The 24,515-nt window shown below is 39.3% G+C and overlaps 1 protein-coding gene across 5 annotated transcripts in view; it reads left to right on the forward strand.

Moving 5' to 3' along the window:
• The first annotated feature begins 2,594 nt into the window (after positions 1-2,594).
• The window catches only part of znf516 (zinc finger protein 516), a 67,654-nt gene continuing 45,733 nt past the window's right edge, over positions 2,595-24,515 (forward strand). For 3 of the 5 annotated variants that reach the window (XM_022667361.2, XM_022667363.2, XM_022667364.2), the window contains exon 1: positions 3,147-3,281. The gene's annotated coding sequence lies outside the window, so the exon portion shown is untranslated. Of the gene's footprint in view, positions 2,717-3,145; positions 3,282-24,515 lie in introns of those variants that run through there. The other 2 variants (XM_022667362.2, XM_049475715.1) reach the window with 2 other exon arrangements.

Raw genomic sequence — 24,515 nt, forward strand, 5'->3', positions numbered from 1 at the left:
TAAAAAAACAAAACAAAAAAACAAGCCACCAAGAAGACGAAGAAGAAGAAGAAGAAGCTAATCAGTGCTAGATACTGTATGAAGAACCACATTTTCTCCAGTCCGCATTCCTCCTCAATGAGAACCCTTATTGACTTACTAGGGCTGCAGCTATTGATTATTTTAGTAATCGAGTACTCTACTGAAAAATATTTGATTAATCGAAATTACTCAAGAAAAAACAAAAAAATTCACCTAATAATAATAATAATAATAATAATAATAATAATAATAATAATAATAATAATAATTCACAACATACATTTTAAAATTGCAAACACAAATAGACATAAATACTGCAAGTAATAATTAAGTTCAATTATTTTTTGTACGTATTAAATATATGGAAATAATTAATAATAAAGGCAAAAATGTTGGCTTTATGTTGTACATCTTTTTTTCTCAATAGCAGAGACGTTGCCAATTCTGCCAGTGTTGGATAGTTGGAAGTCAGTGGATTCTTCTTCTTGAACAGGGGATGTTCTCCAAAATACATCAAGACCTGTGGAATAATTGTGAGGACAAAAGTATTTAAAATGTTGTCTTTTTGTTGTTTATTTTGGTTTTACGCTACTCTGCGTTTTAAAATGACTTAAACGATTCCTCGAGGCACAGAAAATGAGTCGATTCATTTTTTTAAATCGTTTCACCCCTAAGGCTTAGGGAACAGGAGCTTTATAAGAAAAGAAGATTTATAAGAATTTAAGTATAAAAATCCGTCTTATAATCCAGACAAACCCAACCATAAGGCGTTGTGATGAGCAGACGGATCATTGTTCAGATGGGGTGATTAATCACTAATGTTAGGAACACGGTACAGCAGTACAGTGTGCTGCAGTGGCTAATCATGGAGGGGGGGGGTAATGATGGCGTGGAGTTGAGTGTCGGTGAGGTAAGTGGAGACCGGGGAGTCAGGTTGCATTCCTCTTCAGACACATGGCCCACGCTGGAGTATTGTTTAATGTCAGGGCGAGGCGAGGTGCAGCCTCAGCCGCCACAGCGACAGCTGTCACCGCCCCGGCCAAGACTCGATAACGATGCTCCTGAGACGGATCAAATCGCTCCTGTAATTTAGAACACAACCTGAGGAGCCACTGGACTTTCCACCAGCAGAGATGTTCTGGACGAGGCTCAGCGAATAGAAGGTGCAGCAGCTGCTGGTGGAAGTTTATAATATAATCATTTAGAAATTTAGAAACATATCTATCAGTAAACTATCAATGAACGTCTATTTTCTGGTCTATTTTCATATATACTGTATAAGGTGCGCATTTTACTGTTATAATGTGCATTTTATGCAACACTAGTAAGGAACAGGGGTGTCGCCATGTGTTCCTTCTAATTCAGCAGCTAAGCTAAACTTAACAAAACTAAGTTAACCAAACTGTAATTCTTTAAAAAGTTAAACAAGCACTGGATGTTTTTCTACACAAATTTCTCCCGACAACTGTTTATTTAGGTGAGTAAAGCACTTTATAAGCACTGTTTATTTACAGAAAGCATAGATTTCCAGATTTCCACTAAGGCTGGGTGCAGCAGCATAAGCATTAGAATTAGCATTAGCGGCTACCCCAGTCAGCTGCTACTCATATACAGCTGTATATCCCCCTATCACTAGTGACGCCCCAACACCAGGAGGATGAAGACTAGCACACACCTCCTCCGACACATGTGAAGTCAGACTCCGCCACAGAGCAAGGTCAATTATGCTCTCTCGGGGCTCCGGCAGCTTATGGCAAGCTGCATGACCACAAATTGATCCCAATGTGTCAATGTACAGTCCTCCCAAATTTTAGCAAGCAGGAAATCTGACTTTTGGGGACATTCCAGTTGAAATGTTCTACTTGATAGATAGATAGATAGATAGATATATAGATAGATAGATAGATAGATAGATAGATAGATAGATGATGTAATCCTGAGTTTCTTTTATTGTCTATCTCTCTTTCTATCTGTCTGTCTGTTTGCTTAAAAGTTGCACACGCTGCTCTCTCTCCTCCATCTACACACGTCTCTCTTTCTGTCTCTCTCTCTCACACACACACACACACACATACACACACTTTTTTCCGCATCACAACTTTGTGCTGAGCACACAATAGCAGCAGCAGCGGCAGCGGCTCGTGCAGCGGCGCGCGGGAGGAACCGTCCCCGCTCCAGGTGTCGCTGCTCTCAGCGCGGATAGCTGCGATCCCCGCCCGGGTCCCGGAGCTCCCTCTCCCGCGGACAACTCCACTCCATCCCGCCGCCCCATCCGGTCCTTCTCTTCCTCTTTTTCTTTCTTTCTCTTTCTTTTCTTTATTTTTGTTCTCTTTCTCTTTGCTTGTTCTTGTTGTTGTGGAGTTGTTTTTTTTATTTTTGGAGATTATATGTTTGTTATATAGGGAAGCTGTTTGGCTTGTTGTCATTTCCCTATTAAAACACCCCCCCCCCCCTCCTCCCTCCTTCCCTCTCTATCCCTTCCTCTCTCTCTCTCTGTCTCTCTCTCACTCACTATCCCTCCTCCCTCCCTTTCATCCTCCTCCTCCTCCGCTCCACCCCCCCCCCCCCTCCACACGCACACATACACACGGAGTGTCACCTTGCGTTTGTTGTCAGGCTCGCGCGCTCGCTCGCTGCCTCCTCTTTTATCTGTAACACCTCTCGCAACTTCATGACGTCATTCTCGCGGCGCGAGGTAAGTTTCACCTTCGTGTACTTCTTTGTTCGTTTGTTTGTTTTTAGTTTATTTTTATGTACTTTTTTCGGGGCAGATTCGGAGAGATATGTCTGCTGGGTTCAGTAGGGTTAGCTCTGTCTGTTTATCTATCTATCTATCTATCTATCTATCTATCTATCTATCTATCTATCTATCTATCTATCTATCTATCTATCTATCTATCTATAATCTCCATTTCTCCTGTATTCTTCTACAGAACATCATTGCTTACAGCTCTCGAGCTCTATACTTTTGAGAGGAGAAGAAGGAGAAGTAAAAGAAATAGAGGAGAGAATAAAGGAGGGAATAAAAGAGAGTATGAAGTATGAAGGAAGGTTAGGGAGATAAGCTAAGCTATAGAGGAGGAGAAGGAAGGAGGGAGGAGGAAGGTGGGGGATTGGTGACTGTTCTAGGTTAGCCTCTTTAGGAAGCAGCAGCAGCAGAAACAGAAGCACTAGGCTACAACCGACCGCTGATGGAAACGTACGGTTGTTGATCCTCTATCTTTAACGAGCCTCGCGCACGATCGGAGCGATAATCGAAGGTAAGAAGGCGCTCGAGACCCGCGAGAAGGTTTATCCAGCATGCAAACTTATTTAAAGGGTGTTTTTGAGGGAATGCCAGATCACAAAGCCCGCGTTGTCGCCTGTAGTGTCTCTGTCGTAACCTCCTCAGTTTCCTGAGGAGCTATTTTTGGAAGTTTTTTTGTTTGTTTTCTGCCTCTGCGTGCCTTCATGCCTTTCTGGCTCTTTATCGATTGGGATCTTTCACATAAAAAAAAAAAAAAAGTCCACGCTGGAGATCTGATCTGAAGATCTATCTGGAGCTTCAGGAGCTTCTGGCTTCGTGTAAAGTGGTTCAGTGGTTCTCAAACTTTTAAAGCAATGAACCAAACGTTTGAGGACCACCTACTGGATGGAGCTTGAGTATGATGGGCTTTATACCCACTTTGCACCATTGCAAGCAGCAATCTGAGGATTGTTGATCGATTATTGTGTATAGTTTATTGCAATATACAGTAAATAATGCAGAGTTCTCTACTGATACATGTGGGAAAGCTTGAACTATAGAGTCTATATGGAATAACTCAAACCATAGGCTAATTGCTTTGCTTTTATTACTAGTACAAGAGCTATTGTTGTTGCTGTGAATGGTGGAGTTGAACCACAGGGTTCAATTGTAGGGCCTATAAAGCTGTAAATAAATTTACAAACCTGATGTTGCGAAAATTAGAGGTAAAAGCGTTTTAATTTTTGTATATTTCTGTGGAGGTCATCTGGTGTGCACCACCCTGAAATGCTTTGTTTTGTTCACTATTGGTGCACTAGTGCTTCCACACAGTTTGTGAACCACTGCTGTAGAGGATGAGGATTAGTAGACTCTGTGTGTGTGTGTGTGTGTGTGTGTGTATTTGTGTGTTTCATTGTGAGAGGAAATGTCCCATTAATCCTAATGAGTGCCCTTTATGAGCATTTGCTGTTTCTGCTAACATACATAATACGCTGTTTTGTTCAGAACCTTGCCTAACAACTTTAGGCTAGTTGTTAACGCTGCTAGTAGGTTATACAGTAGCTGCTGACCTGGGACCAGCTTTTATGTTGTTTTAATAACATTGTTAGCTAGCTATTGCACTGTGTGGACTGATCAGAGCTAATACTAGATCTGTGCTGCTGTGCTTTATTAGTGTTCAATTATTTATTAGCTTTAATTCTGTTTTTTTTTCTTTGTAATGTGTAAAACTTTACAAAAAATAATAAAAAAAATAAACAAAAAAGAGGATAAATGTAAAACTAGCTAAGAAGCTAACTAACAACGAAGGGCTGCATTAAGGCAACAAACACACACACACACAAAAAACATGATACTTAGGTTAAACCATACTTTTCATCGACACAATCAAACATTTTAGGGTTTTAGAGATTTTTGTCTAAAACCCCTCATATAAGAAACACTAAAAAAAAGTTTGCAAAGGGTTTTTTTTAACTCTATTGAGAAATGCTATGGAAATGCTTTTTTTGCACTATTTTAACACATCCACATTACAAAACAAAACACTAACAATAAATAGATGTCTTAATTAAACTTGTTGATCAAGAGCGAGCACATAGTTAACTCAACTAGCGACGTTAAGCTATACTTTTCTTTGAAAAAAATCAAACATTTTTCCATTTGCAAAAATGAATATCATATTTTTTTTATTCCAAAAGGATAATGACATTGATTCGAATGAATGTACAGAAAAGGACAAAAACAATGCATCCAACAATACAATAACCAACAGTTTACTTCCCTCTAAAAACAAGAGAGAAATTGAAATGTGCTTTTTGCACTATTTTTACACGTTCACATTACAAAACAACAAGCTATAAAATAAATAGGTGGCTTAATTTAATATAACTTAACTTGTTGATCAAGAATTAGCACATTGATGTAACATTAACATAAAAAATAGCATTGTTTACAGTTTTTTCTTTTATTCATTCATTTATATTTTTTTGCTGTGAGGTAAAGGAAGGAAGGAAGGTCAGCTGTTGGAGGTAAGAGCATTTAATCAAGATATCAAGAAAACAGGGTCATAGGAAATGTTAGGTCAGGTTGTGCAAGCGCAACAATGCACATTGTCTTTTTTTTTAATCCCCCACGTCCATTACAGACCATTTCTGAGAATGTCTGAGAAAAAAGCAGCAAATGTCTTTTGTTTGTTTAGTAGCCCGGTAGAGATCAGGGGCCTGTTGATGGCCGAAGCTGATAAATCTAAGCCACCGTCGGGCTACTTTGCAGTCTGTTACAGTTCCAGGGCGGGGCTTCGCTCCTTACTTTTTCTTTTTTTTGTTTTTTTTTTGTTTTTGTTCATTTCTTTTCCTCCCTCTCCCTGAGCCCAGCCGCCTGTCAGCTCGCATTTACCATTAGCGACGCAGGAAAAGCTAAAAGCTCTACAGCTTTTACACAGAGAGCTGAGGAAGAAGAAGAAGATGTGAGGTGTTTTCTTTAAGCTAAAGAAGAGAAAACTCAAGGAATACCCCTTATTATAACAACATTGCACAGACAGGAAAGAGCAGAAAGAGCATAAAGAGCAAGAAGGACTAAGAAAAAATGTAAAAAAAAAGGAGGAATAAAAAAAAGAGGGGAGAGCTTCTTTAAAAAAAAAAAAAAAAAAAAAAAAGAATGCACACAACTCCTCCATAAGCCCTGATCCTTTATCTTTGAACAGGCCAGGCCACCTAAAGACTGAACGCCCACGGTCGGAAAGACTACACACACACACACACACACAGCCTACGGTGAAACTCAATCTCTCACACTTGCTACATACACTTCAGTGTTAATGCTCTCTAACAGCACTCCCCTTCCTTTTTTATCCTTTCAGTGACTAAAAAAAAGCTATATTCTCCTTCCTTTCTGTCTTTTTCAATAGATTTTTGATGCTACAGGTGCATTTCAAAAAAATATAATCAGAATATCATTAAAAAGTCACTTTATTTCAGTATTTCAGTTCAAATTGTGAAACACACATATTATATAGATGTAGTATTACACACAGAGTGATCTATTTTAAGTGTTTAAGTGTTTATTTCTTTTATCGTTGATGATTATGAAGCTTACAGCCCACGAAAAGTCCCCCCATAAAAATGGAAAGACCAATTGGTACTTTTGTACAAGTGGTACAGGGTGGGAAGAGTGGGCAGTGTGCCAAGTCCTGCTGGAAAATGAAATCTGCATCTCCGTAAAAGTTTTTTCTAGCAGAGGGAAGCTGTAGTAAGTGCTGTAAGATTTCTTGTTCCAGACTCTTGGTCCCTCGATTTCCAAATTAAAAATTTGCTAAATTTACTAAAGATCAGTGATGGTTTGTTTGGAGAGACATGTCTGTCATCTGCTGGTGTTGGTCGACTGTGTTGTATTATCAAGTCATCAAAATCTTACAGCACTTCATGCTTCCCTCTGCTGAGAACAACTTTTTAATGAAGATGCAGATTTCATTTTCCAGCAGGACTACTGACAGAAGTACCAATTGGTCTTATATAATATTCCAATTTTTTTTATTGACTGTAACGTCATAATCATCAACAATAAAAGAAATAAAGGCTTAAAATAGATCACGCTGTGTTTATTACATCTATATAATATATAATATATGAGTTTCACATTTTCAGCTAAATTACTGAAATAAAGTAACTTTTCAAAGATATTCAAATGTTTTTTAGATGCACCTGTGTATCAGATCCTTAGGTATGTTTTCATCATTCCCATGATGCTCTGCTCTACCAACACCTAGAAAGGCAGCTTGAGCTCTTACAGATAAAAGGTGATGAACAGCGCGCACTGACGGGTGCTGGTGGTGCTGTTGGTGGTGGTGGTGGTGTTGCTGGTGGTGGTGGGGACTTGATTGGGTTGCATCATGGGGCTGAAGTTGCTTGGATCAGGGCTCAGGGGAGCGTGAGCAGGGAGCCGGGGTGATGGCGTCAGCACACAGACTTAATGCAGGTCTCTTTGTGATGAGGGGCTCCTGTTTTTGAACAAGCATCATTTTTTTGAGCTGGAGCTACAAGCGTGTGAAATGTGTGTTTGTGGTGAAAAAGAGGTTTATTAAAGCTGTTAAAGCTGAACTTCTGGAAGAACAGCAGATTTCCCTGTTTTTTGTTTGATTGTTTTTTTGTTTGTTACATAATAATTAAGCTATTAAATTATAAGTAATGTGTTATTCAATGTGGTTTGAAGTGAAATGATGTCAGTAAGTCAGAAATGATGGTTGCATGGTCTTAGGGATGGGAATAAGCTGTTTTAAGTAGTGTTTAGTGCTTTAAAAAAATACATCATAGACATCATATACATATATATATATATATATATATATATATATCTTGTCGAGTTGAGTTTTTGGCCTCAGATGTAGTTTATTTAGTGATTAGCGTGTGGATCAGTATGTTCAGAGTGCTGTTAGACAAAGGTGTTATTTTTTGCACTATAAGGTGCACTTAAAATCCTTTAATTTTCCCAAAAATCAATAGTACACCTTATGTATGAATTCTACCAGTCAGGTATTAAGGAGCAGTAAAGCCACTCTGCTGTAGTACAGCTTTATACAGGTGAGTTTTCAGTGAAGTTTCTCCAGCACTAAGGCTGGGTGCAGCAGCATTAGCATTAGCAGCTAATCGCAGCACTGATAACACCCTTGGTTCAGTAGTCTAGCAATATCAGGTGGCTAATATTTACGTTCCGCTACCACTGCAATTAGCAGCTAATGCTAATGTGCTGCAGAAACTTCACTGGAAATTCACCCTTTTTTATAAGCGACAATAGTAAGGAACTTTTTTAAGTGACAATAGTAAGGAACAAGGGTGTACTGGGGGAGCACCTATGTAAACAAAACTGTAATTTAAAAAAAGGATTTTCGTTCAAAGTCAGTTAAGCACTGGATGTTAATCTACACAGATTTCTCTCCTGAAAACTGTTTATTTAAGTGAGTAAGGTGCTTCCGTTTATTTACAATAAGCTTTTCAGTATTTTTTCAGTATTTTCAACAGCACAGTTAGCAACCGCAGTTAGCAAGAGCGCTAAGCGCTAGTAAATGCCACCCAAGGAATTCTGAGTGTTCCGGTAAGCCAGGACACTATTAGCTAACGTTTCATCCAGACATGAATTCCAGGATTCAGTCCAATATACCCACCAGTATACTGAATGGCGAAAGAGCTAGTGCTGCAGTTAGCGGCTAATGCTAATACTGCTTCCGTCTTGGTGCTGGAGAAATTTAACTGAACTAAACTAGAACTAAAAACTCACGCTTATAGCACTGTACTTCAGTGGAGTGACTTTACTGCTCCTTAATACCTACTTAAAAGACTAAACGTATTGATTTAAATTGATCTAAATCTAAATACAGTAATCTATAAATGAAGAATGTGATTAAAATGCTGATAATAAAGTGTTCCTCAAACCTGTAACAGGATACCAGGATATGAATCAAATAAAAAAAAAAAGTAAAAAGTGAGAGGCCGAGCCCCCTCCCCCTCCATCCCCCAATGAAACGACAGCAGTGTTTACATAGTTCCTACTCTTTGTTGTCTAGTCTAACAAGACCAAACCCTTAACCCCCTTTTTTCATGTAGCTTCCTAAATTACACACAGCAGTTGGGCTATTTGCATGGAGCTGCTCTCTGGTTCAGGTCCACTTCCCTTTTATTTACAGCTGCTGTTCACCAGCGTGCCCCAGACTCTGTTTACGGCAGCTGACTGTGGTTTCTCCGCCCACCGCACACCTTCAGCCAATCCTGATCAGAGCTGGACTTCTCTTTACCATGTGAAGCACATAGTAGTAGTAGGAGTGCTTTCAACTCCTCAGAAATGAAAGTAGCTATTGGCTAGGGGTGGGCGATATGGCCCTAAAATAATATAATGATATTTTTTGCTATATACAGTACAGGCCAAAAGTTTGGACACACCTTCTCTTTTTCAGTGCGTTTTCTTTATTTTTTCATGACTGATATTTACATTGTAGATTCTCACTGAAGCATCAAAACTATGAATGAACACATGTGGAGTTTTATGTACTTAACAAAAAATATATATATATTCTAGTTTCTTCAAAATAGAAAATAGCCCCCCTTTGCTCTGATTGCTGCTTTGCACACTCTTGGCATCATTCTCTCAATGAGCTTCTCTCAAAGAGGTGGCCACCTGAAATTAATGAAAAGTTTTCCTACAGTCTTGAAGGAAGGAAGGAGTTCCCAGAGGTGTTTATTAGCACTTGTTGCTCCTTTGCCTTCTTCACTCTGTGCTCCAGCTCACCCCAAACCATCTGGATTGGGTTCAGGTCTGGTGACTGTGGAGGTTCAGCTCATTTTTTATTAAGTACATAAAACTCCACATGTGTTCATTCATAGTTTTGATGCTTCAGTGAGAATCTACAATGTCGCGAAATTACGCCATTGCCTAATTTGCATAATATACGTTTTTGAAGCTGTAAAGGAACCACATTGTGGGAGAGAACAGAAAAGTGAGTAAAAACACAGTAAATTGATTAAAACTACAAATGAACAACTCCTCTGTTGCCTTTAAAATAGACAGTCTTTTCTCAAAATAACTTCACGACTTCTATGAAGTCTGTAAATCTTTACATTTTTACGTAAACTACATAAATCTTTTTTTTTGCCGTGTTGTTAAATGTTAGCAAAGCTATTCTACTTCCAACACTCCTCTTTTATCCAGGCTTGTGACCTTAAAAGAGACACTTTGGCAGAGTTACTTTAAAATAAATAGTTTTATTTCAAATTTTTGCCTAATTTTCTCCCCAATTTACTTAGCCAATTAGCCAACCCACTTATTAGGACTCTAATCACTATTAGAGTATCACTATCACTAGTGATACCCCAGTAACATCAGGAGGGTTAAGAAGACTAGCACACGCCTCCTCCGACACATGTGAAGTCAGACTCCGCCTCTTTTTGAACTCTTTTTGAACAGTTTTTGGCGAGCAGCATCACAGTGCTAACGCTCATAGGAAAGCGCAGCGACTCGGTTCTGATACACCAGCTCACAGACAGCTCACAGAGCCTTGTGCTGATCCACATCACCCTAGGAGGAGTGATGAAGGGAAAGAAGAGCGCCATCTACTGTTCCCACCCATACAGAGCAAAAGAGAGACAACTGTGCTCTCTCAGGGCTCCGGCAGCTGATGAAAAGCTACATGAACACAATTGCTAGTCGCTTTTTTAATGAACAAACGTCACTAGAGTGTCTCAGGGCTCAGCCATCTCTGGTTTTAATCTGAAGAGGAAGCTCAGGCGCTGATAGCAGTAGCGGAGTGGCGTTCAGGGCTGTCTGTGTGATTAACTGTGAAGTTACAGGAAGCCGTATGACCTTCAGATTGGAGCCGAGGAGAGCTGGAGCTTCCATCTGCGTTGAGGGGAATGCTGCGAGCTGAAAAACACACAGTGCTGTGTTTTACTCCGCAGTGCTGCAATTCACCAGGGAGAGTTTAGACAGCTGTCTACAACCCAGATCTGGGTCAGGCACGACTGAGCCTACAGAGAATAAGAACATATTATCAGCACCTATAGACCACTGATTCACAGCTGGGTGGAGAAATGAAGATGTAGCACGTGATGATATAGAAGATATAGGGCTGTGCATACGGTGGTTGAGCTCGTTCGCCAGGTAAGGGTCTGAGGGCTTTGTTATTGCACCTTAAATAATGCAGATTAGTGTACATTTTAGTAGATTATTAATTTTAGTGTTTTAATTAGGGCTGTCAACGTTAAAGCTTTAATGCTTACGTCAAAAAACGATGGTTCATTTTCTTCTTCTATTGTTCATGGGAGACAATAGCCCCAATCCCAACTTCATGTACCGTATAAGCCAATGAAGCCACTCAAGTACAGCATTATACAGGTCAACTTCACTGAACTTTCTCCAGCACTAAGGCTGGATGCAGCAGCATTAGCATTCGCTGCTAACTGCAACACTATATTGGACTGTATTCTGCATGTTTACAGTGTTAAAACAAGCTACGCGGGACAAACCGACAGCTGATAGCTCCCTGGATAGTTACCAGAACACTCAGGGTTCCTAAGTCTATTAGCAGCTAGCGTTTAGTAGCTTATGCTAATGCTGCTGCATCCAGCCTTAGTGCTGGAGAAACTTTGCTGAAAACTCAACCTTAGACAAAAAATATTGGAAATCTCAGCTCACTGTAAATAAACAGAAGCTCTTTACTCACCCAAATAAACAGTTTTCAGGAAAGAAATCTGTGTAGATTAACATCCATATCCCATTTGAACTTGCAAGAAATTGTTTTATTTAAGAATTACAGTTTTGTTTACTTAGGCGTTTTCCCTCAGCTTCCCCATTAGAAGGTAAACATGTCAACACCCTTGCTCACTTCAATGTAGGCTTCCTTACTAGTGTCGCTTAATAATGGTCCAAATCATCAAGAAAAGTCTGTTCACACTGCAAACAAACTGGACCATGGCTCAGTTGAAGCCTTTGTTTGATCCAAATTTAGCTCCTTTAGTGTGGACCATGCTTCACTGCACCTTTCTGACGTGGTAGTTTAGATTGAATTGGACCAGACTGAACAGTACAAAGGTACAGAACAAACAAACTGCTCTGGAATCAGATTCTCTGATTTTGCTATTTATAGGTTTATGTTTGAGTAAAATGAACATTGTTGTTTTATTCTATAAACTACAGACAACATTTCTCCCAAATTACAAATAAAAATATTCTCATTTAGAGCATTTATTTACAGAAAATGAGAAATGACTGAAATAACAAAAAAGATGCAGAGCTTTCAGACCTCAAATAATGCAAAAATATTTGGTGGAATAACCCTGGTTGTTTTTTAATCACAGTTTTTTTTTTCATGCATCTTGGCATCATGTTCTCCTCCACCAGTCTTACACACTGCTTTTGGATAACTTTATGCTGCTTTACTCCTGGTGCAAAAATTCAAGCAGTTCAGTTTGGTGGTTTGATGGTTTGTGATCATCCATCTTCCTCTTGATTATATTCCAGAGTTTTTTTTTAATTTGGTAAAATCAAAGAAACTCATCATTTTTAAGTGGTAAGTGCAGTGTCTATGGACAGACCATAGTCCATCTAACCAGCTACTAACTCTAACTTCTCCTCTCCAGCTTGGTTTTCTTGGGAGGAGACCATTATTATTATTATCAGCACCGCTGGTGCGTCATTAAGAATGGATGTAGTGGTGTAGTAGTGGTGGCTGACCAAAACAAAAGGCACAAGGGTGCCATTGTGAGGGATCAGCAGCAGATTACTGGAATTCCTTTTTTTTTCACTGGCTGAATAGAATAAAGCACTTTCAGCCCCCTCACCCCCATCTGGACGCTCCGAAAAAAGGGCTTGCACTGGCAACTTTAATATTTTAATGCTATTGTTGTCCTCAAGCAATTTAGGCCTGTTTAGCGGTTATTACTATCACTGTTCATTCACACACAACACACAAACACACACACACAGATACACACACAGATACCCAGCTTTATGTGTCAAGGTGAGCGTTGCACAGTTTTGGTGACCCAGCTGTTGATTATATTTGTCGTTATGTAAGCGTTATGTGGCTGTTTATGAAATTAAACGAAAGTGTAGAGCTTTCAGAACCTGCACTGAGAAAGAGGGAGGGGCGGAGAGAGAGAGAGAGAGAGAGAGAGAGAGAGAGATAGAGAGAGAGATAAAGAGAGAGAGAGAGAGAGAGAGAGAGAGAGACTGAGTCATCATGTCAGTGATAGGGCCAGTGTGTCAGTTTGAGAGTCATTTGAATAACTTTGTGTGTGATAAAGAGTTCGCTGTATGTCATCTCCACTCACGACACAAAGCCAACTGTAATAACGCCTCGTTCACCAGCCGCTGCTCTACAAACACGAATCCACAACAGTTTGTTGCAGAAAATATACGGCTCTGGAAAAAAAATGAAGAGAGCACTTCAGTTTCTGAATCAGTTTCTCTGATTTTACTATTTATAGGTTTATGTTTGAGTAAAATGAACATTGTTGTTTTATTCTATAAACTACAGACAACATTTCTCCCAAATTAAAAATAAAAATATTCTCATTTAGAGCATTTATTTACAGAAAATGAGAAATGGCTAAAATAACAACTTTCAAACCTCAAATAAAGTTTAAAGAGTTCAGAATCTAATATTTGGTGGAATAACCCTGGTTGGTTTTTAATCACATTTTTTTATGCATCTTGGCATCATGGTCTCCTCCACCAGATGTTATAAACATAGCTTTTGAAGCATTATGTTCACAATTCATAATGCATAATAAACAAGGCTATAATGAGTTATATATACACATTTCTAAAAAATATGTGCGATCTGCTGATATAAGATCCTTTTTAGCTCTGGGTCTTATTTAGCGGTAGTAAAGTCACACTTTTAGGAAAAACTGTATGATTAAAATACCACTACTGCGGTTAATGTATGACTAAAACTGCACTGCTGAAGTAAATGTATGATTAGAATAGCAATACTGTGGTAAATTTATGACTACCATTGCACTACTGAAGTAAATGCAAGCTTAAAATAGCCATACTGTGATAAATTTATGTCTAAAATTGCGCTGCTAAAGTAAAATGTAGGATTAGAAGAGCACTACTGAAGCGAATGTATAACTAAAATGCACTGCTAATGTAAATGTATGATTAGAATAGCACCTGAATGCATGACAAAAATTGCAATACTAAAGTAAATGTATGATTAGAAGAGGTAAATCCTTGACTGAAATTGCGCTGCTGAGGTAGGTACCAGCTTGCTAAATGTGTGAGAAAAAAAAAAACAGCAGCACTGCTAAAATAAATTAACGGTTAGAATAGCACTGTTGCGGTAAATGTATAGTTATTAAAAAAAGTACATGTTAAAATAGTTTATTCCTTAAAAGGCAAGCCAATGGCCATTATATTTTGCATTATTTGACTCTCTAAGGGTCTTTAAGGCAAACTACACTATTGATAACCCTTTTGTAGTGTCTTTTTTTGGTTAAAGCTAATATATTACTGTTTTAATAATGGTTTTTAATAAGATAATAGGCTGATAATGATGTTAAATCTTCTTATAATTCACTCCAAGCTCTTCACACTTGCTTTATTCTCTTCAGTTCTCCAGTATAAACCCACATCACTGCTTGAACAGAGTGTTCTGAGCGTACTGTTCCTCTCTCTGGTCATTTGACGCCGGGCTGGCACCACCGCCGAGCAGCTCGGGCCACGAGTGGCCAACATGTGGGTGGTAATCCAGCTATTAGGGTAATCTGCTCAGACCGACGATCAATAGCGAGCACGCCCCGGCTCGGAGCGCAGCCCCTGTATCGGGTGAAATTAGGGCTGAGGGGGGGGGGTTAAAAATGATTTAATCACTTGTATTAAGTTGAGGGGGGGGAAGGAGGGGGATCTGTGTGTTAAGAAAATTTAATTTGACGCTTTTTTTGTTAAGGTGCTCGGTTTGGGCGACAGCAGATGTTAAGCTTTTGTTTGCTTCTAATCATGTTGACTTAGATCAGGCCCAAAATATCCAGCCCGATCCGGCCCGAGCATGTGCACATTCTGCCCGAGCCAGACCCGGCCAAAAAACTGTGATTATGAGCCCGAGCCTGATTTAAACCCGATATATTGTTTTTTTTTTTTTTGTGCGTTAAAAGTTTTCTGAGCTTTTAAAACTGAGCTTTTTGGAATGTTTGAATAAGTGAATTCTGTTTAAAATTATGATAATTAACATTGCAACACTGAAGATAAATAAATAAGAAACACATAAACACATAAACACATAATAGGGCTATATTATATTAAATAAAATAAAGTATTTCAACTTTAACATGTTAACATTGATTGACAGCACTATTTATAATATGTTTATGTGCTCAAAAATACACTATATTTATTCAAACTAAGCTGAACTGCTTAAATTGAATTTTTGCACCAGGACTAAAGCAGCATAAAAGTATCCAAAATCAGTGTGTAAGACTGGTGGAGGAGAACATGATGCCAAGATGCATGAAAAAAAAAAACTGTGATTAAAAACCAACCTTTGCATTATCTGAGGCCTGAAAGCTCTGCATCTTTTTTGTAATCTTATTATTTCAGACATTTCTCATTTTCTGCAATACATAATAAATGCTCTAAATGACTGAATATATTTTTATTTGGAATTTGGGAGAAATGTTGTCTGTAGTTTATAGAATAAAACAACAATGTTCATTTTACTCAAACATAAACCTATAAATAGCAAAATCAGAGAAACTGATTCAGAAACGGAAGTGCTCTCTTCATTCATTTTTTAGAGAAGTAATTTTTTTGCAATAGTCCTGCATATATTTTACTGCATATGTTCCATGTAGTGTCAGTTATTTTTTTGCATGTGTGTGTGTGTGTGTGTGTGTGTGTGTTGGATCAAGTATCAGCTGTTTTGGGCACTTGGGCTCAGGCTGGTGACTGGTGGTGGGCTTGGCGCTGGAGGAGTTGGCAGCAGCGGGCATGGAGAGAGAGAGAGAGAGAGAGAGATGGAATGAGAGAGAGAGAGAGAGAGAGAGAGATGGTTAAGCCCAGACGCAGCAGTAGGTCAGTCAGCAGATCGTGGCAGTGTGTGTAGATATGTAGGCAGTGTGTTGAGCGTTGGGACTGAAACAGGTTGCTGCTTCTGTTCTGAGTGTGTGTTCCTGCCTGAGCCGGATCACATGACTTTACAGTTCCTTCCAGATCAACTGGATCGTAACAGCAGAGTTTATCCTCTCAATCTGATTGATTATCCTCCACAATCTGCGATTAGCATTCGGCTAGCATCTCCACACCTCTGTTGCGAGCGTGTATCAAAATGATGCGCAAATCTGGCATGATATTATCTAACACAGTGTCTGGGCAAAGGGGTGAAGCAGTGCACACGTCCTTCTGTTACTTTTGATATACTTTTGATAATAATTGATTAATTGTGGTGACGGACCACATGTTTTTTGGATACAATCCGGGTTGGCACCCGAACATCCCTTTCAGACAGCTTCCTCTTACAGCGTCCACAGTTAATCCTGTTGGATGTAATATACAATAATATACAATATATGAAAAAATCTGACTTCATTAGCAGAAAAAACAGCTGAAAAATGTAGTTAAACTATAGACCTTAAAAAATAAGAGATATGCCAATAACTTTACAAACACGGCTTCCTTTACAAAACTAAATAATTTAATAATCAAAATAAGTAAGTATTCAAAGATATATTTTTTCAGCATTAATATATATATATATATATATATATATATATATATATATATATATATATATATATATATATATTTATTTATTTTTTTACAGGGCTATAGTTACTCATATTGCAAGGAGAAGCAGCAGCATTAGCAGAAGCTCCAGGAGTTCTCATGTCCTCATGTTTCTGTTACTACTATATTACTTCATTACTCCAGTGTGTTAGCTTGTTAGCGAGCGCTGCTAGTGGGCTTCTTCAGTGCTCCATAGCGCCTCTAGTGGTGTGGTGGTATGTGTAATATGTGGTTCTGATTTCCCTTCCGTCCAGCACTACTTGAAGGCTTATTAAAGCTCATCAAAAGCTTGTTTAAGTCCAGTTTCCTGCTAACGATACATGACAAATGCAAAAAATGGCCTCAGTGACAGAATACCAGTGATACCAGAGTCACCACACATTAAAAACACTCGTTTTCTGCTTTTTTATTTATTTTTTTTACAGTGTTCTTAGTGAAACTCTGCTAAATGCTTGATCCCAGTGTGGTTGTCTCCGCTGTGTCACGTTGCTCAGTGAGCTGATTGCATGTGGATGTGAACTAATTGGAGCCTTGGGGATGTGAAAGACTCGCTCCCTTCAATTATTCACAGTTTGGTTTGTCCACAAAAGAAGGAGCTGGCACAGCGGCTCATCGCTTTATTTCACAGCGCATTTTTAGTATACCAGGGTATGTACAGGGGTTGGACAATGAAACTGAAACACCTGTCAATGTTTTGTGGATTGTTTCATGGCTAAATTGGAGCAGCCTGTCGCCAATCTTCATTAATTGCACATTATTGCACCAGTAAGAGCAAATAAGAGTGTGAAGGTTCAATTAGCAGGGTAAGAGCACAGTTTTGCTCTTAAAATATTGCAATGCTCACAACATTACGAGTGACATACCAGAGTTCAAAAGAGGACAAATTGTTGGTGCACGTCTTGCTGGAGCATCTGTGACCAAGACAGCAAGTCTTTGTGATGCATCAAGAGCCACGGTATCCAGGGTAATGCCAGCATACCAACAAGAAGGACTAAACACATCCAACAGGATTAACTGTGGACGCTGTAAGAGGAAGCTGTCTGAAAGGGATGTTCGGGTGCTAACCCGGATTGTATCCAATAAAAAACATAAAACCATGGAATTCAATGTGCACCACAACTATTGTTACTTATTGTGATTTCATTGTCCAACCCCTGTATGACATGAAATGTTGAAATCGTAAAGCAGCACCAGCTAAAACCCAACAACTCTGGCTCAGTCGAGGGCTTGCCGCTCTAAACGCATCCCTCAGTGTAAAAAGACGACGTGGAATATCAACAAATCTGTGCTCCTCAACATCTGGCCCTGTGAGAAAGCACGCAGAGTTTATTATTAGCGCCCAGCTCCAGGGATTTCCCTATTCAAAAGGAATAAAGTCACCATTCAGGGCCAAACCTCCCATTTCAACTATGATGTGTCCAGAAACACAGAACCTTGTATAGGAAGGCTGATCGCTCAAGGTAGGGGTGTAGCCTCCAGAGCTCAGACGCAGTAAATCAGCTGAAGAATAAGCAGCCTTTCTCTCCATGTTCTCACAGCTGCCTTCTGTTCAAGTCCTTGTCTATTAGATATAACCAGATATAAGCAGATATAAGCAGATATAACCACATTTTTCAGTATCAAGTAACTAACAAGTTAGCGTAACGACCTCTACTATCAAAATCTTCACTCTAAAGATTGAAAATCTAATAAGAGAGCACTTAAAAATTAAAAGTTTCTTTGATTTTAACATATTGTGAAAACCTATGGAATATAATAATCAAGAGGAAGATGGATGATCACAAGCTGATCATCAAACCACCAAACTGAACTGCTTGAATTTTTGCACCAGCAGTGCAAAAGCATAAAGTTATCCAAAAGCAGTGTGTAAGACTGGTGGAGGAGAGAGAACATGATGCCAAGATGCATAAAAAAAAAAAAAAAAAAAAAACTGTGATAAAACCAACCATGGTTATTCCATGAAATATTGATTGATTGATTCTTAACTCAAAACTGGAAACTTTATAAATATGCACTTTCTGTTTTCTTTGCATTATTCGAGGTCTGAAAACTCTGCATCTGCTTTGCTTTTTTGTTATTTCAGCCATTTCTCATTTTCTGCAAATGAATAATAAATGATCTAAATGACAATATTTTGACTTTTTGTAATTGGGAAGAAATGTTGTCTGTAGTTTATAGAATATTTTATATTTAATATATATGTTGATAATAACAACACGTAACACGATATTAATGGCTGATAATGTGTGTAATAATGCATAATTATTAATGAGATTACTAAAAGCTACTTTTGAAGTACTTTTTTGTGATTTACCATTGTAAAAAGATCTCTTCTTGCATTCTGGCCCACGTGACAATTAAGTCACATTTTCGGCATGAGGATAAATCACGTGTAACACCACACATCGACATACACTCTGGAGGGAAGAGAGAGTTTTTTTTACCTAAGTTTATATCAGCTAAAGATGACGATATTGAGGTTTGTTGGTTCATAAAAAGTTCTTTGTCTCTTATCATGTTATCTTACTAAGAAAATGGCACTAAAACAGTAATTCCTCCCAGTTCACATTTTGCCATATTTGCTATATGGCCTCAATATCTTCTATCCTATATTTTCTGTCTTGTAGTTTTCGTAAAGGTATGCAACTCAATAGCAAGGTTTGTATAGAATATATATATATATATATATATATATATATATATATATATATATATATATAGAATATATAGAAAAGGAACCTCTATACTAGCATTTTCTCCACATTGTGCAGCACTATTGAGCATTCTTTCAGTCCTAACTACTATATGCTTTGCTTTACAAACTGCTGCCGCCAGTTGGGGAATCAAAGCGCTTGCTTGTTCTGAACGCTGCATGTGTTTGAATGTAGGGATTGTGTGTGTTTTGCTTTCACTCTCGCTGAATTTCAGCCCTCATCGCCAAAAAACCCAAAACGCTGCTCATTTGCAGTTTTCTGAATTAACAGCATCTCTGTTCTCATCACTTCACATTCTTGAAAACTTGTGCAGGCACAATACCGCTACTGTCCTGCTGCACACTAGCCTCTATTTTACCTAGTGCACAAATACAACCACTGCATGTGTAGAACGGTGTGGAATGGCGTGTCCTTGGCCTGGAAAGGAGTATGAGCAGCATTAGTTCAAATCTTTGGCAGGCTGAGATTAAATGCCATAATCCCACTGATTTCGGCAGCAGACGTCCATCTGGAGTGGCCTCAAATCCCTCCGGGCCTGAGGTTGAGGATCTCTTAAAGGTGTCCTTCTGCTAAAATCCACTTTTTCTTGTTTTGTCTTTGTGAAATACAGTAGTAAAGTACTGAGTTGTTTATGATCCTCAACCTCTTCCTCATTGTCTGCAGCAGCAAGTAAAAGAAAACATTCAGAAAAATACAAAACGAGTCGATCGGGAAAAGCACCGTGTGTACCTGTGTCAACCCGTGAATCATTAGTATTCATGGCCCCGCCCATATCATCTCAGGACTGCCCACAGACAGAGCAGAACTGAAACCCGGCAGCAATGCGCTATTTCGTCAGATAGGAGATAGCTATAGTGCTAGGCTAACAGAATGGCAATTAATTCCTGTGTTATTTGTGCGAATAACACATCAGTGTTATATTCATCAGCTTTACCCAGTAATTCAGCAAAGAGCTAAGAAACAAGTGGTTAGGATTAGTCTAGAGTCTATGGAGGAACAACACCAGCCAAGTACAATTGAGATAGGTAGATGTACAGTATGTTTAAAAAAAATTCTGTTCACACTTAAAGTAAAAGTAAAAATCCACCCCAGTTCTAACTGCCTGGGTGCCTCTGGGGTGGATTTTTATTTTCTGTACCTGGACTACCCACCTCTGTGTGTAAGTAACTAAATGTTTAACTAGGATCTCCGGTGGATTTGGCGTTTTACAGAGGCTCTAAGACTAGGTCAGTGGCTGAACGACATGCACTTAGCAGGGCATTATTACACATGTTGTAAAGTAACAATGCAACATGACATTGCAATGATTATTTGTGTTATTAGTGTAAAAATGTCTTTATTTTAAAATGAGAGGAAATGATAGTGTAAAGAATTAAGAATTAAGTGGTTGAATAATGTCCATATGGTGTGACTGGGTGTTGCAGTGCTGTAAGCCCATCAAATGAGATGAGATGTATGCATGTATGAATATTCATTAGCAAAAGAGCCGAAATCTTAGCGTTTTTCATTGCCCACTCTTCCACCGGACTACAGCAGTGTTATACTGGATCACCGGACCACCGATCATTCATATTAGAAACCACAACTAGACATTTTAAAATGAATGACAAAATGATGGAAAAACACGTTTAAAGATACTCTGTAGGTTTTTCTACACACTGAGATGAAGGAAGCGTGAAAACATGGTCGTCTACAACCCAACCTAAATATCTTTTGTCAGTTTTTGCTCAGTTGTGAGTCATTTCCATCATTTCCAGTCTGCAGAGGGATTAGGTTTAAGGTATGTTCAGTAATGCTGTAAAGTAACTATGCTTTCATGGATATGTGGTTACTATATGTGAGGTATTATGTGGGTGGTTCACATGTTCTCAGATAAGGTTTCTGCTGCTCATTTTCGTTTGTAAGTGCAGGCCCCCATCATCGCCCCAGGCCGTCATGTTCCATTTCTGATCAGGCTTTGTTCGAAGGCAACCCTGTTTTTAATGTGAAATGCTTTAGTCTGAGCCAGGAGAGGAGTTTGAGCAGCTACTGGTTTCTTGTTTTATGATATAATTTGATAGAAACACAGTGGATCAACAACAGCAGATGACAGACAAGTCTCTCCAAACAAACCATCACTGATTGGTGGAAACTTCACTCAAGACCTCGAGCAGCTTGGACTATGTGTCTCTCCACTCCAATTTACCAATTTACTGATGATCAGTGATGGTTTGATGGAGAGACATGTGCAACATCTGCTGGTGTTGATCCACTGTGTTTTATTATCAAGTCCAAACAAAGTCAATGCAGTTTTTTTTTCCCACAAAATCTTACATCTTCTCTGCTGACAAGTTTTATCGAGAAGCAGATTTCATTTCATTTTCCAGCAGCATTTTGGCCACACTGTACCACTTGTACAAAAGTACCAATTGATCTTGGTATATAATATTCCAGTTTTCTGAGACTACTGATATCTTTTTTTTATTGGCTGTAAGCCATAATAATTATCAACAATAAAATAAATAAACACTTAAAATAGATCACTCTGAGTTTCACATTTTTAACTGAATTACTGAAATAAAGTTACTTTTCAAGGATATTCAATTTTTTTGGAATATGCAGCTCTGGATAATAAAAATAAAAATAAGAGGCCACCACAGACCACAAATTACAAATAAAAATATTGTCATTTAGAACATTTATTTGCAGAAAATGAGAAAACAAGTAAAAGAAAACAAAGAAAACAACAAAGATGCATCTTGGCATCATGTTCTCCTCCACCAGTCTTACACACTGCTTTTGGATAACCTTATGCTACTGTTGCAAACAGTTCAAGCAGTTCCGTTTGGTTTGATGGTTTGATGGTTTGTGATCATCCATCTTCCTCTTGATTATATTCCAGAGGTTTTAAATTTGGTAAAAGCTCGTACTTTTTAGGTGGTCTCTTATTTTTTTTCCAGTTTTCCAGAGCTGTATATGTATATTGTATATTATTTATCAAAAAGTATGGAGATATTATTATTTTATCCATATCGGCCAGCTCTAGCAGAAGCTCCTGTTTAAAATGGCTTTGCTCTAAAATACAGATCAGATTGAGTAAGTAAGTAAGGAAATGAGGCAGTCCCTCGAATGTCCCGTTGCTCAGAATTGCCCATGGACGTTTCGTTTAATTAATAACCTGCAATATGTCCACACGCCGCGTTCCCCGCTCTCCGAGTGCTGCTGTTCCTGAGTTATTGTAGCTGGTAAAAGTGATAAAGTGAAATTTTGCTTGTGGTAGATGTACAGTAGGCATCCTTTCCAGCGTAGATCAAAATTCCAGCCTATTGTCACACACTCCGCTGCTCACTTCATAAACAGGAAGTCGTGAACTCTCAACCGAGAGCTGAGACTTTTTAGTAAAATTACCGCACTCTCACACACACATTTACACACTCGACAGATGGGAGATGGGCTGTGATGCTTTAGAAAGATAGACCCTTTGTGAACAGACCAGAAACAGGAACAGAGAAAGAGCGAGAGAGAGAGAGAGAGAGAGAGAGAGAGAGAGAGAGAGAGATGGCATTAAGGGTATTAGATTACTGTTTCTTACTAGGCTTACTAGAGGAAAGCAGCTCTTTTAGGAAACTTAAGACAGGTCCTCCATCAGAGACAGCAGCAGCAGTGCCGTAAGGTAGGGTCACCCACCGTATATCAGAGTTCAGAAAAGAGGAAAAAGGGAAACTGGGGACACTTATGGGTTGTAGCATGTTGTGATTGTCTGGTTTGGGGGGAGGGAGAATTTAAGAAGGTCATGTCGGAGTAGAAAGTTGTAGGACCATGGCGATGTGTGGATGGTTAAGGGGGGAAGGAATTGAAATACTTTTAAAAATTATCATTAAAACACAAACATCTACTAAGCTACAGCGTGAGTTAGCGGGAGACAGATTGAGTTAGCGGGAGACAGCATGAGCGAGAGAAAGACAGTGTGAGTTAGCAAGAGACAGCATGAGTTAGCAAGAGACAGAGTGAGTTAGCGAGAGACAGATTGAGTTAGTGAGAGACAGTGTGAGTTAGTGAGAGACAGCATGAGCGAGAGAAAGACAGTGTGAGTTAGCAAGAGACAGCATGAGTTAGCAAGAGGCAGTGTGAGTTAGTGAGAGACAGCGTGAGTTAGTGAGAGACAAATTGAGTTAGTGAGAGACAGAGTGAGCGAGAGAAAGACAGCGTGAGTTAGCAAGAGATAGCATGAGTTAGCAAGAGACAGAGTGAGTTAGCGAGAGACAGATTGAGTTAGTGAGAGACAGTGTGAGTTAGTGAGAGACAGCATGAGCGAGAGAAAGACAGTGTGAGTTAGCAAGAGACAGCATGAGTTAGCAAGAGACAGCATGAGTTAGCAAGAGGCAGTGTGAGTTAGCGAGAGACAGTGTGAGTTAGTGAGAGACAGCGTGAGTTAGTGAGAGACAAATTGAGTTAGTGAGAGACAGAGTGAGCGAGAGAAAGACAGCGTGAGTTAGCAAGAGATAGTGAGTAGCGAGAAACAAAGTGAGCTATCTATCTATCTGTCTGTTTGTCTATTTATCTGTCTGTCTGTCTATCTATCTATCTATCTACAGCACAAATTAGCGAGAGACAGCATGAGTTATGTACATTTTATGAAAAGTGTCAAAAACAGGCATCAAATGTTTTTAGACATTTCTTTTCTCTGTAGTATCGAGACATTTCAGTCGGTTCCTTTTTCGGTATCGAATTTCGATACCCAGCCCTTGTGTTTGCATCCCAAATTGAGGACATTCCTGGGAAAGAGAGGACATTAAGGGCAGATCCAGAAGATCTAGAGATCTTCATGTCTTCATGTTTTTCATGATTAAAGAATTATCCTCGCTCTGAACCAACATGGAAATTCTCAACAAATTTGCCTTTCTAAAATCCACCCCGAGTCCCCTCAGTGGCGAGAGGACATTCCGTCTTGTTATGATTGGGAGGACATGTATCACTGCGCTGTGCTGTGCTGTTTTCCCTCAGCCGGCTTCATTGTTCTGCTGGGATAAACAGTGTTTGGAGCGCGAGAGACGCCGCCGTGTGACTCAACATTAATAAATAAACCGAGAGAGAGAGAGAGAGAGAGAGGAACAATACGGACGAGGCCGTGAGAACCCTCGTCCCCTCGTCTCCTCGCCTCCGCCGCCGCGTTCCAGTCTCTCGCCAAGGACGGATCTTCTCACAGAGGACGGAGCTCTGCAGCTGAGGAAGCGTGTCCCTCTCTCCGGCTGCCTGCAAGGTCACGTAACCCTGAAGACAGAGGAGCGGATTGCTGCATACAGAGT

This window comes from Astyanax mexicanus, chromosome 3 (genome assembly GCF_023375975.1).
Source record: "Astyanax mexicanus isolate ESR-SI-001 chromosome 3, AstMex3_surface, whole genome shotgun sequence".
Taxonomy (NCBI): domain Eukaryota; kingdom Metazoa; phylum Chordata; class Actinopteri; order Characiformes; family Acestrorhamphidae; genus Astyanax; species Astyanax mexicanus.